We start from the raw sequence: 17278 nt of genomic DNA on the forward strand, positions 1-17278 counted from the left end.
GGTTCGGGCACTGCGCCAACTTGAAACTAGATACGTTTTAAATCTTGACACTAAGTATCCAGGTGGCCTGAATCAAACCGAAGATCTATATACATACTTATAGCATTGCACATGATGAGACATTGATGATGTATTGATACCATTTGTATAATGATCAATTTGCCTAGAGATTCTATTTAATTGGACATTGTCAAGAAGTGATGAAAATAATCCTGTTTTATGTAAAACATCAGACTAGGGTGTTGCACTCCCAGAAATCCCATTTTTTAGAATTTTACACGGTGTTTTTGTATAGGAATTTTAGAGCATTTTAGGAATATTTTGGTTTTTAACACTAGCACATTGCACTTTGCACTTATAAAGAATGCGCACCTTAGGCAACCAGAAGTTAACAAGTACCAGATGGATGTACACCAATAAGTATAACTGACCTTATTTAAGTGGTACAACTATGATATATGTCCAGGTATTTAAACCTGGACCTTTGAAATCTGTGTGTTTATACTTTCCATCATTTGCACATTTGCACAAATAATGGCAGCTATTCAACTACCGGTAGGGTTAATATCCTTATTTTAAGTCCAATGTATTATATTTTAGAAACATAGGGAAACTATTTTAATGTTTTTCTTAAAATGTATTGGAACATATATTGGTTTTAACCTAAAGTTTCTCCTTTGTACATTGTGACGAATATGGTATGTTTTCTATGTCCATGGTTGTAAATACGAGGTTTTTTGCACTTGTCACTTTAAAAACACAAAAAAATGTAACAACCTAGTTAAACCTATGAAGCACTGTATAGCGCGTCATGTGATCAAGATCCCTAGACGATCGAAACGCGTCAGGCGAGTGCAAGGGTAAAGGACAATAAACTGATTTTGCACGTACCTGTGGTCCGTCCTCCATTGGTGTTCAACGCTTTGCGGTGTATGGAGTTTAACGCATATATATATATATATATATATATATATATATATATATATATATATATATATATTATCTACTGGCAGTCGCACCAGTAGATAGTTATAGTTAGGACCTATTTTCCAGAGGAAATCTGCAACATTCTATTCCAAATAAGTCTGGCGCCGGTTGACGAATCTTCGCGAAATTTTCCAAACTTTTGGCCAGCTCCGCTCTGCTCCTACCCTGAAAGTTTCGTGGTGATTTGTCAAGCGGGGTCGAGAAAAAAGGGGGTCCCAAAATGCGTTTTCCCCATGCAATTTCCCATAAGATCTGTTGTCGCAGCTACAGCCCGAACCACTGAACGGAATGACACCAAATTTGGCAAAGAGGTAGTCCTCAGTTCAGACTCATGCCTTTTGCATAAATGGTGTGAATCCGTTCAGTAGTTCATGAGAAAATTAGAGTTAAAAGTACATATATAACTATGGCCGGGAGGATCCGCGCACCCTACCCGCACCGTAAGCGCACCCTCCTCGAACCGAGCGCGCACCCTCCCGATCGCGCGCTGAATGCTATTTGGCTGTCGAGTGTCTGTCTACATTCGAAACCAGGAACTGTTGGCGGCCATTTTCTGCCTCGGTAGAAGCGAGGCTGAAGAAGCAAGGGGATAAGTGTGTAAAACATATAAAGGGGGCAGAGTGGAAATACTCTGACCCTCTAGAGGTGCTTAGGGGGTCCCAGAAGGACTCCCTGGGGCTCCCTTTAAAAAAAATAAAAAGACGTTAAAATGCACGCACGATGCGCGCATCCTACCGCGTTTGGTGCATGGATCCTCTCACGTTGGGTGCGCGGATCCAAGGAAATAGAAATTTAAAAAAGACAAGAAATCATTGGCTGTATGACAACTTTCTACACTGAAAGGTAGGGCGTATATTTCTGTTTTTTAAAGGCATGATTCTTATTGGTTAACAAAAACTGATTGTAAGGAACATTATATATGATAAGCTGATATGTTGAAAAGTCAAGCACACTTGCTGTCTTGTTTAGCAACATTGTGTGCTGAACTTGTGACCTGTGTGCTCAGTGCAGTGTTCCATGACCTGTTTCTATGGTAACAGGCAGAAGGCAGATTGGGGGAAGGGTTGAAATATATTTCATTTGGAATGGGTTGAAATGTTTAACCAATAGAAATGTGGGTTTGCTTTTGAATTTATGTGTGAAGGATTGTGATTTGATGTTTACATGTATATGTGTGGAAAATGAAAGGGAAACGTTTCCATTCTTTGTTTGTGCACAGTGCACAGTGCAGAGATTCGGTAAAAGAAAATCTGGTGTGTGACTGATATCTGATGTGTGACTGATATACTTATTAATCTACAAAACAACTTGAAAGGTGAGCTATTTAATTGTGAGGGGATGTATGTAGACTATTTTGATTTTAATCAGACTAATGTATTTCTCCTGCTAAAGTGTAGGGAGTACTTTTTTTCTCTACAATCTTATTGACAGTGTGTGTGCATGTAGAAACCATTCTGTGATAAGCATTTGTGTTTTTCATGTGTTTGCAGACAGATAACTGTGCTGTTTTTATATTTTGGTAGAATTAGAAACCAGTCATTGTTTATGAATTTGTGAAATGAGTTATGTTTCTATACTAAAATGTAGTACTCCTTCTAGATGAAGAAATGTGTTTTGGTAAAGTGCATGGGATAGTGCTGTTTGTCTAGAATCACACAGTGAGTATGTGTGTATTTGGGAACCACTGTGAAAGAAGCATTTGGTAACATCGTGTATTTGCTGACAGATAACTGTTTTAAAACCTGTCATGTTGTTAAGTTTTAGTAGCATTAGAAGCCAGTCTTTGCTTATGCATTGATAAAATAAGTCATGTTTTGACACTAATGTGCTGTACTTTATTATGTAGATTGTGTGTAGTCTCCTTACCCCTTGCACAGTAGTGAATGAGTTTTGGCAAGCTGCTAGGGATAGTGTTGCTTGTCTAGAATCACACTGTGAGTCTGTGTGCATTTGGGAACCACTGTGAGAGAAGCATTTGGTAACATTGTGTATTTTCTGACAGATAACCTTTTTAAAACCTGTCATGTGGTCAAGTTTTAGTAGCATTAGAAGCCAGTCTTTGCTTATGCGTTGATTAAATGAGTTAGGCTTTGACACAAAAGTGCAGTCCTGAAATATGTAGATTGTGTGCAGTTCCCTTATCACTTCCACAGTAGTGAATGATTTTTGGTAAACTCCTGGGTATAGTGGTTGTTGTCTAGAATCACACTGTGAGTCTGTGTGCATTTGGGAACCACTGTGAGAGAAGCATTTGGTTACATCATGTATTTTCTGGCAGATAACTCTTTTAAAACCTGTCATGTTGTCAAGTTTTAGTAGCATTAGAAGCCAGTCTTCGATCATGCGTTGATTAAATGAGTCATGCTTTGACACTAATGTGCTGTACTTAAATATGTAGATTGTGTGCAGTACCCTTACCTCTTCTAGACTAGTGAATGAGTTTTGGTAAACTCCTAGGATAGTGCTGCTTGTCTAAAATCACACTGTGAGTCAGTGTGCATTTGGGTAAGGATTGTGATAGAAGCATTTGGTAACATCGTGTAATTGCTGACAGATAACTGTTTTAAAACCGGTCATGTTGTCAAGTTTTAGTAGCTTTAGAAGCTATTCCTTGCTTATGCATTGATAAAATGAGTCAGGGTTTGACACTAAATTGCAGTACCATGTACTATTCTCTTCACTGTGCCAGAACTGAAAATGTAAAAGTTTTACCCAGGCACTGTCCTAGCAGTAGTCTGATGATTTAGTCAGTCTCCAAGTACTCATGTTGTGAACCATACATTACCACATAGACTGCTTCAAATGTCTATGCAGTATGCATGCAGTCTTCTAACATATTATACACTTGTCTTTCACATATTCAATTCCCTAGTCAGTTTCCATACAGTCCAGAAAACACCCTGTCACTCCCTTTGCACTCCTTTAGTGACCCATTCAGTACCAAGTACTAATCCATTCACTGTTTTAAAAGCTAACCACTTATACATTCACCCAGGCACTCTCTTTGCTGTACTCTAATCATTCTGTCAGTTCCCAAGTACTCATGCAGTGAGCCAGGCCTTAGCACATAGACTGCTTCAAATGCCTATTCACTATGCATGCAGGCCTCTAACCACCTACACAGTTGTCTTACACACCTTCAATTCCCCAGTCAGTATTCATACACTTCTAGCAAACACCCTGTCACTCTCCTTATAGTACTGTAATCGATCAGTCAGTTAGCATGTAGTCTTTTAGTGAGGTAGGCTTTAGGGCATGAACTGCTTCAAAGTAGTATGCACTATGCATGTAGTGTTTTAACCATCGTCACACTTGTGGTTCAGGGCTATAGTTTCTTAGTCAGTTTTTATATAAAATGTGTTTGTACAGTAATGGAATAGTATACATTTGAAAGTTATTAATATACATGGATTTGTGATTCTTTTTTACAGATACAGAACAGGAGTGTTTCTCATCCGTTTGCACTCTTCTCGTGCAAGATTGTTTGGATGAAGGGTCGTTAGGTGTTTCATCATACTTGCCGTGCTGTACAAGTACTTCTTGTTAGGATCCTCTTGCAACAGAACTCTTTTGCAAATCTTGCACGCGACCAAGGTGGCATTGATCTTTGTTTGCCCCTCGGGAAAAGTAAAAAATGTCCACACCACTGAAGAAAAACGTTGTGGGCGTGGTGCATCCTCCAAAAATTCATCCTTAGATTAGGTGAATATTTTAAAGCGACAACATTTACAGTTTTTGTAAGTTAAACTTATAAAATGTTGTTAGCCGTAAGCATTTTATATCTGTGATTTGTATCTTATGGTATTTTGCTGAGAATAGCATGTTGGTTTTTTTTAACAATCTTTCTGATTGTTTTTTTTTTGCCCGCTGTTAAGTGATGAGTACGATTGAAATCACTATTTTTAGTGAAATTCAATATATTCTGAGAACAGCAAAAAAGGCAAACAAATTACTTTGTGGAAATTATGCTGTGTCGTAATAAATGTATTATTACATGTTATAATTTTTTTTTCCTTTTCTTTCACAGATCCAAATTTAAAAATAAGCAATTTATATGAATTTAGATTGCAATGAAAATCTGAAAAAAATGTATACCATTTTTTATTGCTATTACTGTGAAGGTAAGTTTAACTAAGTCTCAATATGCAGAATGAGGAGGTCTATAAGAAGCTACAAAGTTGAAACACGTTTCTAAAAACACTCTGTTTATACCTATGTAGTTTTGAAATCTGACCATAATCAGATATCATGTGACCTGCAAAAAAAGAGATTTGAGGGGTTCATAATATTTCCCAATGTAGCTATTGAAGGACCGCAATCATTTCAATCATTCTTCTTTGAACATCTTTGCAGACAAAACTCTGTGCTTACCTTCTATCATTCGCAAGGAATTTTAAAACTGGAAATATGTCACTTTTTGTAACATAGTTATTGCGCAAGACACTCTTTCATATTTGCAAAGAGAGGTAAAGGCACTCTGTGCACTTTTTATACTCCATGTAAATACAACCTCATTATGCACACCAGTTTGTGTTGAAAGGGTTTTCTATAAGTGTTGTTGTGCATGATTGTACTGAATACTCATAGAACAAGACACATGTCTAGATTTGTCAGAAATCATAAATCTCGATATGTGTGTGAATGCTGCACCATTCTAAAATTGGTGTAGGAAAGCACAACAAGGAGAATTGTTTTCATTTCTCCACATTTTTATATCTTCAATGCATGCTATAATGCTCAGCATACATTGAAGGAGAAAAATGCCTTTACTGATTGTTTTTGTGCAGGAAGGTGTGTCTTCCTGCACAAAAACAAACAGCTCATGACACAGATATCCTTGCACTATGGTGCAACGGTGCCTGTGTCACCACATGGCTGCAGTTTAAGCAGCCGTGCAGAGAGAAGCATAGATTTGCAACATATTTATGTACATATGTTGCATCCCTGTGCTTCGAAAGTACTACTTTCTTCTTTTATATTTTTTGGGGAGTTTTCTGAAGATTTGTCATTTTTTTGGTTTTTCTGCAAAAAAAAAAAAAAAAAAAAAAACAGGAGGATCCAAACAATGAACTTCAGGGAACAATAAAAAATAAAAAATAAAAACTAGCAAATGTGACTTTCTTGCCGGCGGCAGATCAGATCGATCGACTGCTCACCGTAACACAAAGTCGCATTGCACTTAGTGCAGAGCACTTTTAAATATTGAAATTGAGGACGGATGTCCAAGTTTTGGGCTGATGGATGCACTCTTGAAGTGCTCGGCTGCGATGAGGTGGAAGGCGCAGGAGCAGGAGTGTTTCTCATCCGTTTGCACTCTTCTCGTGTAAGATTGTTTGGATGAAGGGTCCTTAGATGCTTCATCATACTCGCCGTGCCGCACGAGTATTTCTTGTTAGGATCCCCTTGCGACAGCACTCTTTTGCAAATCTTGCACGTGACCAAGGTGGCATTGGTCTTTGTTTGCCCCTCGGGAAAAGTAAAAAATTTCCACACCACTGAAGAAAAACGTGGTGTGTGTGGTGCCTCCTCCAAAAATTCATCCTCAGATGAATGAGGAGATGCAGGTGATGCCTGTTGCCCTGAAGCCATTTTTAGTTGGAAAAAGTTAGAGCTAAGTGTAAACTTAGTCTAAAAGATCTTCTTCTCTGCAAAGAGATGCTCCTCCAAAGAAGGTGAAAGAAGAATGATTGAATTGGGTGGGGTCTTTCAATAGTTAGAACAGGAAGTGTAATGAACCAATCAAATTTCTCTTTTTGCAGGTCACATGGGATCTGCGCACCCTGCGCATACGCATCACGCACCCAGCGCGCATCCGCGAAATTGAATTAAAAACAAATATAGGATTACATGTAAAAATATATTACTTTTAAGACTAGTTTAGAGTTTGTCTTCAATTAATATTCACATGAAATACATATATATGTTTTTTTAAATGTTAAGTATTTCGCGGGATCCGCGCACCTACCGTGTCATAGATGCAGATGACGCATCGCGGAAGCGCGTAAATGTCACGTTACGTACATCGAACGTGTCGCGTATAGGCTGGGAGTCGCGAACCGGTCGCAATGCGATCGCGCACTAAACACGTACCCAACGCATACCATGCGCGGATGCTAACGTGTAGGGATCGAGAACAGTGCGCATAGGGTGTGCGGATCCAAAAACATGGAAAAAATATATATAAAATAAAGTTTTGAACATATAGTTAAAAAAAAATTGAAAAATACACAAAAATATGTTTGAAAAACCCATTAAATTCAAATAATATTTTTTAATTTTTAAAAGAATTAATTGAAAAAATAAGATTTAAAAATGGTGATAAAAAGTATTTAAAAAAAACATAATTAATGAAATTGACACCCTGAATTTGAAAAATATAGAAATCCAATCAAAATCATTAAACATGATATCTTTAGAGATAAGTTATGGATAGGAATTAGCATTTAAAAAACCTTTGAAATTCACTGAAAAAACCATAGGTTTCATGCACGTTATAGTTAGGAATTGGCAATTAAAAAACCTTTGAAATTCACTAAAGAAACCAAAGGTTTCAGGGGCGTTATAGTTAGCTGGACATTTCCCTCGTACAAAACCCTAGAAATTCCCCTGTTATAGTTAGTTCAGCTAACTATAACTCGCGCCCCCGCAATGCACTGCTGATGACGTCACATATTACATCACTCATGACATGGTCAGTGACATCACTGACGGCATCACTGATGACATCTCAAATGACATCACTGATGACATCATCCATGTGATAAATTAGTGCATCTTCTCACACCCTAATATAAACTTTGATACACCGACTCAAAATTTCAGAGGGCCAGTTTGAAAACCATAGATACTCCAATACCAATAACTACATACCCACTCATTGACTCTTAGGTCTACATACACCTCCACTCACTCACCTGTACAGTTACTCATACTTACAGTCACTCCGTACAAGACTATCATATGCATTTATACACCTATATAGACACTCACACACCGCCAATCATCCTTTGAGGTACTGACACACCTAGTCAGTTGTGCAAATAATTAAACACAGTCCAATTTACTCACCTATACAGTTAAATACACTCAAGTTCACTTACTCATAAAAATACTAACAAATTCTGACACTCTTATTCAATTACTAATACAAGCACACACTCATCCATACAGCCACTCCCGCAATCACACACTCACATATAGATAGTTATATACTCTTACACACATATACACTGCGTTTCACATATGTGGTTACTGACACATGTAGAACTGAGATATACATTCAATCACTAACACACTCATACATACACTCACCCAACCATACAGTCCATCACAGTTGCACGCTTAAAACCATGCAACAAAAAAATCACCCCCTCACACATCTATGCACAGAGTCACACACACCCTACCCACACAAACACTCAGGCACCCATACAGATACTCAGACAACCAATCAATAACCCATATAGACACTCATATAGCTATTCACAAAACCATGCAGCCACTTATACACCAACACACAGACACATACAGACATTCACACAGTTTAGTCACTAGTCTGCAGTAAGATACATTTAATGACTCACTTAAAGAGTCAGTTACTCACCTAGAAAATCACCCATTCACGCACTTATACACCCACTCATTCTTCCATAGGCCTTTCACTAAAATATATAAAACATATTTAAACTTTGCAGAAAAACACACATTCACTGGATGATGTCATCAGTGATGTCATTAGTGATGTCATCAGTGATGTCACTGACCATGTCATGAGTGATGTAATATGTGACATCATCAGCAGTGCATTGCGGGGGCGCGAGTTATAGTTAGCTGAACTAACTATAACAGGGGAATTTCTAGGGTTTTGTACAAGGGAAATGTCCAGCTAACTATAACGCCCCTGAAACCTTTGGTTTTTTCAGTGAATATATATATATATATATATATATATATATATATATATATACGAAAAAGTTTTTCCGCTGAACGCCGCACGCCTGCACATTAGCGTCGGTGCCTGCCGTGGTAGCGGCAACCACAAATATGAGTAAAGTTCAATCCACAATAGGAAAGAGGCAGCACTCCGTCCTGGTGTTCAAGGTATGTTTAATCGCTCACAAACAACAACGCGTTTCAGCCGCAAAACGGCCTTTGTCAAGTTGCCTGTGCGTTCCACAATGCCAATTTTTTAAACAAACAACGTCATGATAAACATGGAAAAAATATTCCGTAGATCTGATATATAATTCATCAGTACTAAATTAAATTAGTTAGTAATCTTTAAACATCATAATCATGGATTGCGGAAATATGAAAAGTAGAAAGAAATCAAGAACGAGAGAAAATCAATGACAGTTAATGCATTTGTCTTGTGCTGCGAGTGAAATCATGTCATGAAAAATAGAAGAGAGATGGTAGCCCATCATTTAAGGGGACAACCGCCACATGCTATATAACCGCTGCATGAAGCCAGCCCACATGACAAAAATGAGACGACCCTCAATAATAAATATTCCAAAATTAAATTACATGAATAATAACAAAGAATTTTTTTCTCTCAACGATCATACACGAATTTTTACCCGTAGATAAAAGACTGATCAAATGTATGATTTCCAATTCTGAAGCCATGATTCATATTACAATACAAAGTAGCATTGTACTGTAAGCAAGATTTCTCCATTCAAGATAGCATTGAGGACACGCTAAGTGGCTAAATGCAAAATGGTGGGGTGTGTAATACAAGAGAGAGAGGACTAGTACACGGGGAAGGTATCGGTTGTGTATATACTTTTTTCATATCAGGTCTCATTGTGAATCCGTGAAAGGACAATGGTAAATAAAAAGTCCATAGACCCTAAAATGGAATGTGGAGGGAATACAAAAATCACCCTAAAATTTAGGTCAAGTGCCCAATGATCTACTGTCACAGAGACCAAATAAGGTCACAATGAGCATATCAGAAAATTCTTAAAAATATTCTTAAAAGTATATCAAACACAGATCAATATCTGTACCAACCTAACCACTTGACTAGTCACAATCATGTGCGTATATTTCCCAAAAATAATATAAAATGTGAAAAATAATATATAAATCAGTATATATTCAAGGTACAATGTATCTTATTGTACCTATCATAAGTCACAGAAAAAATGTGCTAGAAAAAAGGAAAAAATATGCACAAAGGACATATAATGGGTTGCAGGAAGTCTAGTTTAGATTAATGACCAATGTGAGTATTGAGTTCCTCTTCCCTGTTCAATCCATACGGGGCCCTGGTGTTTAGGTCAATTATGTATCTTGATTCCAAGATGTGTAGATGTTTCTCTCTGTCCCCTCCACGTATGTGCTTCAGTACTTTGTCTATTCCACAGAACTTCAGAAGTGTATTGTTACTGTTATGTGCAATATGAAAATGTCTGGCTATGGGATAGTTGAAATTTAGGTTGGTTATAGCCCTTAAATGTTCAAGGATGCGTTTTTTTAGTTGGAGTTTGGTACTACCAACGTAGCGCATATTGCACGGACACTCTAAAAGATATACCACGTGATCTGAAGTACACGTGATAAATTTCCTTATGGGTTTATCCTTGCCATCCTGCGTCTTATAGCTTCTGCAACTGACAGAGTTCTTACAGGTTTTGCAGGAGTTGCATTTATGGAAGCCATCTCTGGCATGTAGCCAAGTCTGATTAGATTCCATAGGCTGGTAACTTCTTACCAATTTGTCCCTGAGTGATGGAGGTCATCTATAGGTCATTAATGGAGCTTCTCCCACTTTGTCTTCAATCACTGGATCAGCCTTTATGAGACCCCAGTGTTGAGTCAAAAGGGATTTTAGTTTCCCAGATTTCACACTGTATGTGGTTATCATACGAGGATCACCCATAGTTTCCTCTTTGCTAGTTTGTTTTTCGCCAAAGAGAACCTCACTGTGTTTGGTAGTGGCCAATTTGTCAGTAGCTTGTTTCAGAATTTTGTCTTTGTATCCCCGTTGTTTGAATCTCATCATCATAGTATTTTTCTCCCTGTTGAACCCTTCATCTGTATTGCAGTTTCTACGGGCTCTTAGGATCTCTCCATAAGGGATACTGCTGATTAACCAGGGGGATGATGACTACGGGCATGTAATAATGCGTTCCCCGATGTTTCCTTTCTGAAAAGAGCAGTAGTGAGTCTGTTGTTGATGTTGTCAATAGTTATTCTTACATCTAAGAAATCGCATGAGGTTTCACTGATGGAATGGGTGAAACTTAGTTTTAAATCATTTGCAGATAGTGCCTCAATAAACTCCTTGGCTAGGTCTACACCTCCGTCCCAGATGATAAAAAGGTCGTCTATGTACCTTAGCCATAAGGGAACATGGTTTGTGAATTTCTCAAATGTCTCACTCCAGACCACCTGCTCCTCCCACCACCCCAGGAAAAGATTAGCCAGGCTAGGGGCAAAGCAAGTGCCCATGCCAGTATCTGTTCTTTGTCTATACAGTGTGGTGTCGAATATAAAGATATTTTCCTGTAAACAGAAAAGCATCATCTCCCTTAACATTAAGGAATGATTCAACATCTCCAAACGTTGGCGTTGCAGGTAGTACATGCAAGCTTGGACTCCCTTCAATTGATCAATACAGGTATATAACGAGCATACATCAAGAGAGATCATAACAAAGCCCTCCTCCCACCTGACATCATGAATACGTTTCAGAAAGGCAGTGGTGTCTTTGCAATAGGATCTGAGATCTCTAACGAATGCAGCTAGAAAATAGTCCAAGAATATTGAGGTATTTTCAAGTAGGCCATCATTGGAAGACACAATAGGCCTTCCCGGTGGTTTTTTCAGGCTTTTATGTACCTTCGGCAGTAAATATAAGATGGTACCTTTGGATTGTCCTTTTTGAGAAATGTATATTCGTCGTCATCCAGGAGATCCTGTTGCCACCAGATCATGAGAAGATTGTGATATCTTATCACTGTTTCATCATAGTACTTCCAGCTGATGATTTCATAACAATCTTTGTCATTTAACTGGCGCAAGGCCTCATTTTTGTAATCCTCGGTGTTCATTAGGACAACATTTCCACCTTTGTCAGAAGGTTTAATAATTATGGTGGGATCTTGCAACAGATTCTTTAATGCTAGTCTTTGACCTTTAGTAAGATTGTCCCGGATGCGATAGTCCTGATTGTCCCTCATTTTTGTAAGTTCGTGCATCAGTACTGAGTGGAAAGATTCAATGTTATCGTGTGCTGTGTTGGGATTAAATTTGGATTTCACTCTAAATCCACTCCTGCGTTTGGTGTCTATCGAGAATCCCAAAGATTGTAATTAGACTCCATCTGACTCGTCACTGGGAGATGGATTATTGGTCTCCAGGGCATGAAGTTCCAAGATGTCGCCAATATCATTCATGGTAAAGGTTGCGGACGACACCTGTGTGCCAATTATATTGGTTGTACGTTCTTTGTTCCGTTTGGCTAAGAGATGTAATTTCATAAGTTTCAATTTGCGTATGTACAGGAAGAGATCGATTCTGGTATCTACATAGTTCCAATCACTCGTGGGACAGAAGGAGAGACCCAATTTGAGAAGTGTTTCTTCGTCAGATGTTAAGGTGCGTCTTGATAAGTTGATAATGGTTTTCTCACAAGTATCCATGTAAGCTGTGTTCTTGTACCAGAATTTTTTGCGACCGCCCCTTCTTGTTATTCTTATTTTCTGGTTTTTGGTCTTCCTCTTGCCCTTCCACGGCCTCTTCCTCTTCCTCTTCTCTCTCCCTCAAGGGGGCTCACTTGGTCCTTCTGTTGCTTGAGGATTTGGAACTCGTGTAAAAAAGTGAGTGGTCTTGTTCCCAAAGGGGTCGGGGTAGTTTGACGTTCAATGTCCGAGCTTAATTCGGAACTAGAGTCTGTTGACGCCGTATCCGTTTTTTCTCTCAGGAGAAGTTGTCTATCTTTTTCCACCCAATCAAACCGTTTGGCATACGTTAGAATTCTGCCCTCGGCATAGTCTTTTTTATCTCGAAGAAATTTTCGATGTTTTTTGACTTTGATGCTTTCCTCATAGATTTTCAATCGTCCCTCCAGTGCCTTCAGAAACTCTATCACCAATTTCTCTTCCTTATGTTTGTCAATTTCAATCCTCAGAGCAGATAGTTCTTGTCTGGTTTTATCCAAGCCGATTTTCGCATACTTGATTAACATCTCTAACATGCCTTTGCATGTTTTGGCCATAAAGGAAGCCCATTCCTCCAATAATTCTTGATTAGGATTCTCATAGGTAGGTATAATTGTGATACGCAGACCTCTAGGTACACGTCCTACTTCAACATAGTTAGTCAGAGAGGTGACCTCCCACCATTTGTTTAATTCTCGTTTACGTAGTTTTTCCAAAAGATTGAGATTTTGTTTTAAAGTGGGCTCGGTAGCATTCGCAATGGTTCCAGTATTTGATGTCGTTATATTGGAAGCTACATTCTCGTCAAACAGGGAGAGAGCTACAGCTAGACGTTCTGTTTCCCAAGTGTCCATACTTAAGTGCGATATTATACCTGTAACGGTAGGACGACGTCACAGTCTGAATATTGGCTACAACGTGACGATGCTCCAGGATAATTCATGGAGGAATGGATGTTACGGATGGGTGTTAGAGAGCAAGCGGTAAGATAGGGAGAGGTGAACGAAAACCCACAAGCCCTCCGACTGGTGCGAAGACGCACTGCCCTCCCACAAATACCACCGCTGCTACTCACCACCGCAAACCGATACCATCAACGATCTCATCTGCTGGCTAGAAATCCACTCTGGAGCGGCTGGGGCGGCTGCAATGAATTTACGAAACAGTTTTTCCGCTGAACGCCGCACGCCTGCACATTAGCGTCGGTGCCTGCCGTGGTAGCGGCAACCACAAATATGAGTAAAGTTCAATCCACAATAGGAAAGAGGCGGCACTCCGTCCTGGTGTTCAAGGTATGTTTAATCGCTCACAAACAACAACGCGTTTCAGCCACAAAACGGCCTTTGTCAAGTTGCCTGTGCGTTCCACAATGCCAATTTTTTAAACAAACAACGTCATGATAAACATGGAAAAAATACTCCGTAGATCTGATATATAATTCATCAGTACTAAATTAAATTAGTTAGTAATCTTTAAACATCATAATCATGGATTGCGGAGACATGAAAAGTAGAAAGAAATCAAGAACGAGAGAAAATCAATGACAGTTAATGCATTTGTCTTGTGAAGCACAAGACAAATGCATTAACTGTCATTGAGGAACGCACAGGCAACTTGACAAAGGCCGTTTTGCGGCTGAAACGCGTTGTTGTTTGTGAGCGATTAAACATACCTTGAACACCAGGACGGAGTGCCGCCTCTTTCCTATTGTGGATTGAACTTTACTCATATATATATATATATATATATATATATATATATATATATATATATATATATATATACAAAAACAGTGTGCCCATGCACGGAATCGCACTCCAGCCACGTCGGTTTGAGGAAAAGACTACTGAGGCATTAGGATTTATCCACACTGCAAATCCCAGAATCCATCTGGGGAGGTCTGTGCATTTGATTGGCCCATTGGAGGGTAAATTGGACCTATCACCGCATGTGTGGATGGCTGCAGTGGCGTTTCACCAGGAAGAAGGGAAGAGCCCGAAACGCGTCGTGAAACTGACGCCACCCTTGAACTTTATTGACTCCTTGTGCCATCAGCAGTTTTCCCCGAATAAAGGTTTTCCTCAAACCGACGTGGCTGGAGTGCGATTCCGTGCATGGGCACACTGTTTTTGGATGTAAATCGCGGCCGCCCAGCCGCGGGAAGCCGCACCACCCGGTTGATTGTATGGGGCATGGAGGCTCGGAATTCGCCGAGTTTTCTGAAGCCACGTTATGGGATGGATTGCTTACTGCCGGTGTTACGAGGGGCCCATACAGGGTCTAAAAATGTTTATTATGCAGCAAGACTACTGAGGCATTAGGATTTATCCACACTGCAAATCCCAGAATCCATCTGGGGAGGTCTGTGCATTTGATTGGCCCATTGGAGGGTAAATTGGACCTATCACCGCATGTGTGGATGGCTGCAGTGGCGTTTCACCAGGAAGAAGGGAAGAGCCCGAAACGCGTCGTGAAACTGACGCCACCCTTGAACTTTATTGACTCCTTGTGCCATCAGCAGTTTTCCCCGAATAAAGGTTTTCCTCAAACCGACGTGGCTGGAGTGCGATTCCGTGCATGGGCACACTGTTTTTGGATGTAAATCGCGGCCGCCCAGCCGCGGGAAGCCGCACCACCCGGTTGATTGTATGGGGCATGGAGGCTCGGAATTCGCCGAGTTTTCTGAAGCCACGTTATGGGATGGATTGCTTACTGCCGGTGTTACGAGGGGCCCATACAGGGTCTAAAAATGTTTATTATGCAGCAAGACTACTGAGGCATTAGGATTTATCCACACTGCAAATCCCAGAATCCATCTGGGGAGGTCTGTGCATTTGATTGGCCCATTGGAGGGTAAATTGGACCTATCACCGCATGTGTGGATGGCTGCAGTGGCGTTTCACCAGGAAGAAGGGAAGAGCCCGAAACGCGTCGTGAAACTGACGCCACCCTTGAACTTTATTGACTCCTTGTGCCATCAGCAGTTTTCCCCGAATAAAGGTTTTCCTCAAACCGACGTGGCTGGAGTGCGATTCCGTGCATGGGCACACTGTTTTTGGATGTAAATCGCGGCCGCCCAGCCGCGGGAAGCCGCGGGAAGCCGCACCACCCGGTTGATTGTATGGGGCATGGAGGCTCGGAATTCGCCGAGTTTTCTGAAGCCACGTTATGGGATGGATTGCTTACTGCCGGTGTTACGAGGGGCCCATACAGGGTCTAAAAATGTTTATTATGCAGCAAGACTACTGAGGCATTAGGATTTATCCACACTGCAAATCCCAGAATCCATCTGGGGAGGTCTGTGCATTTGATTGGCCCATTGGAGGGTAAATTGGACCTATCACCGCATGTGTGGATGGCTGCAGTGGCGTTTCACCAGGAAGAAGGGAAGAGCCCGAAACGCGTCGTGAAACTGACGCCACCCTTGAACTTTATTGACTCCGAATAAAGGTTTTCCTCAAACCGACGTGGCTGGAGTGCGATTCCGTGCATGGGCACACTGTTTTTGGATATATATATATATATATTCACTGAAAAAACCATAGGTTTCACACATGTTATAGTTAGTGGAAATTTTACTGATAAAAAACCAATGAAATTGCCCCGTTATAGTTAGCGCAGGCAACTATAACTCACGCGACCACAATCCTCTGCTGATGCTAATACTGTATTTAGACACTTATTTGCCCATGTCTTCTTCCATACATTTTTAGCTATACATATATTACAAATATTTTTTTTTCATAAAGACACATATGTCATCAGCAGAGGATTGCGGTCGCGTGAGTTATAGTTGCCTGCGCTAACTATAACGGGGCAATTTCATTGGTTTTTTATCAGTAAAATTTCCACTAACTATAACATGTGTGAAACCTATGGTTTTTTCAGTGAATTTGCAAGGTTTTTTAAATGCTAATTCCTAACTATAACGTGTGTGAAACCTATGGTTTTTTCAGTGAATTAGTACGGTTTTTTAAATGCTAAGTTTTTTTCCCTTATAATAAGCCCTGTACATTTGGTGGCCTACGGCCACCAAAAGCACAGGGGGTGGGGTAAGTGTGGATAGTGTTTTTTTCCATTGTAATAAGCCCAGCACATTTGGTGGCCTTCGGCCACCAAAAGCACAGGGGGTGGGGTAAGTGTGGATAGTGTTTTTTTTATTTTTATTTTTTTACCGTACGCTTACCGTAAGCGTACGGTAAGCGTACCCCGCGAAATTGCCGAAAAAAAAATAAAACCGTTTTTGCACTTGGGGGATGTTTGGGGACTCCCTCAACATGACTATGTGGGAGGGAGTTGTCAAAACAGCCCCTTTACATGTTTTTGGGCTTCCGATTTTAAAAATCTCTCTCAGTGCGAGAGACAAAATGGCGGCCGCCGCTTCCTGGTTTCGGCCGATTCGAATGTTTACTAAGATCTAAGAGCCAATCAGAATCGCGCTCGCGCACGCCACCGTACGCTTACCGTAAGCGTACGGTAAGCGTACCGTAAGCTGGCTCAGATATATATATTGATTTAAAGGCTATTTTCTCAGAATCTACTGAACAGATTTACACCAAACCTACAAAAGGCACTTCCTTGACCTAGGGACTACCTCTCTGCCAAATTTTGAGTAA

The 17278-nt window shown here is 40.1% G+C and overlaps 1 protein-coding gene across 2 annotated transcripts in view; it reads right to left on the reverse strand.

Moving 5' to 3' along the window:
• The window catches only part of KCNH5 (potassium voltage-gated channel subfamily H member 5), an 825104-nt gene that overhangs the window by 706735 nt on the left and 101091 nt on the right, over positions 1-17278 (reverse strand). The window lies entirely within an intron of this gene.

Source organism: Triturus cristatus, chromosome 9 (assembly GCF_964204655.1).
Source record: "Triturus cristatus chromosome 9, aTriCri1.1, whole genome shotgun sequence".
In the NCBI taxonomy this organism is placed as follows: domain Eukaryota; kingdom Metazoa; phylum Chordata; class Amphibia; order Caudata; family Salamandridae; genus Triturus; species Triturus cristatus.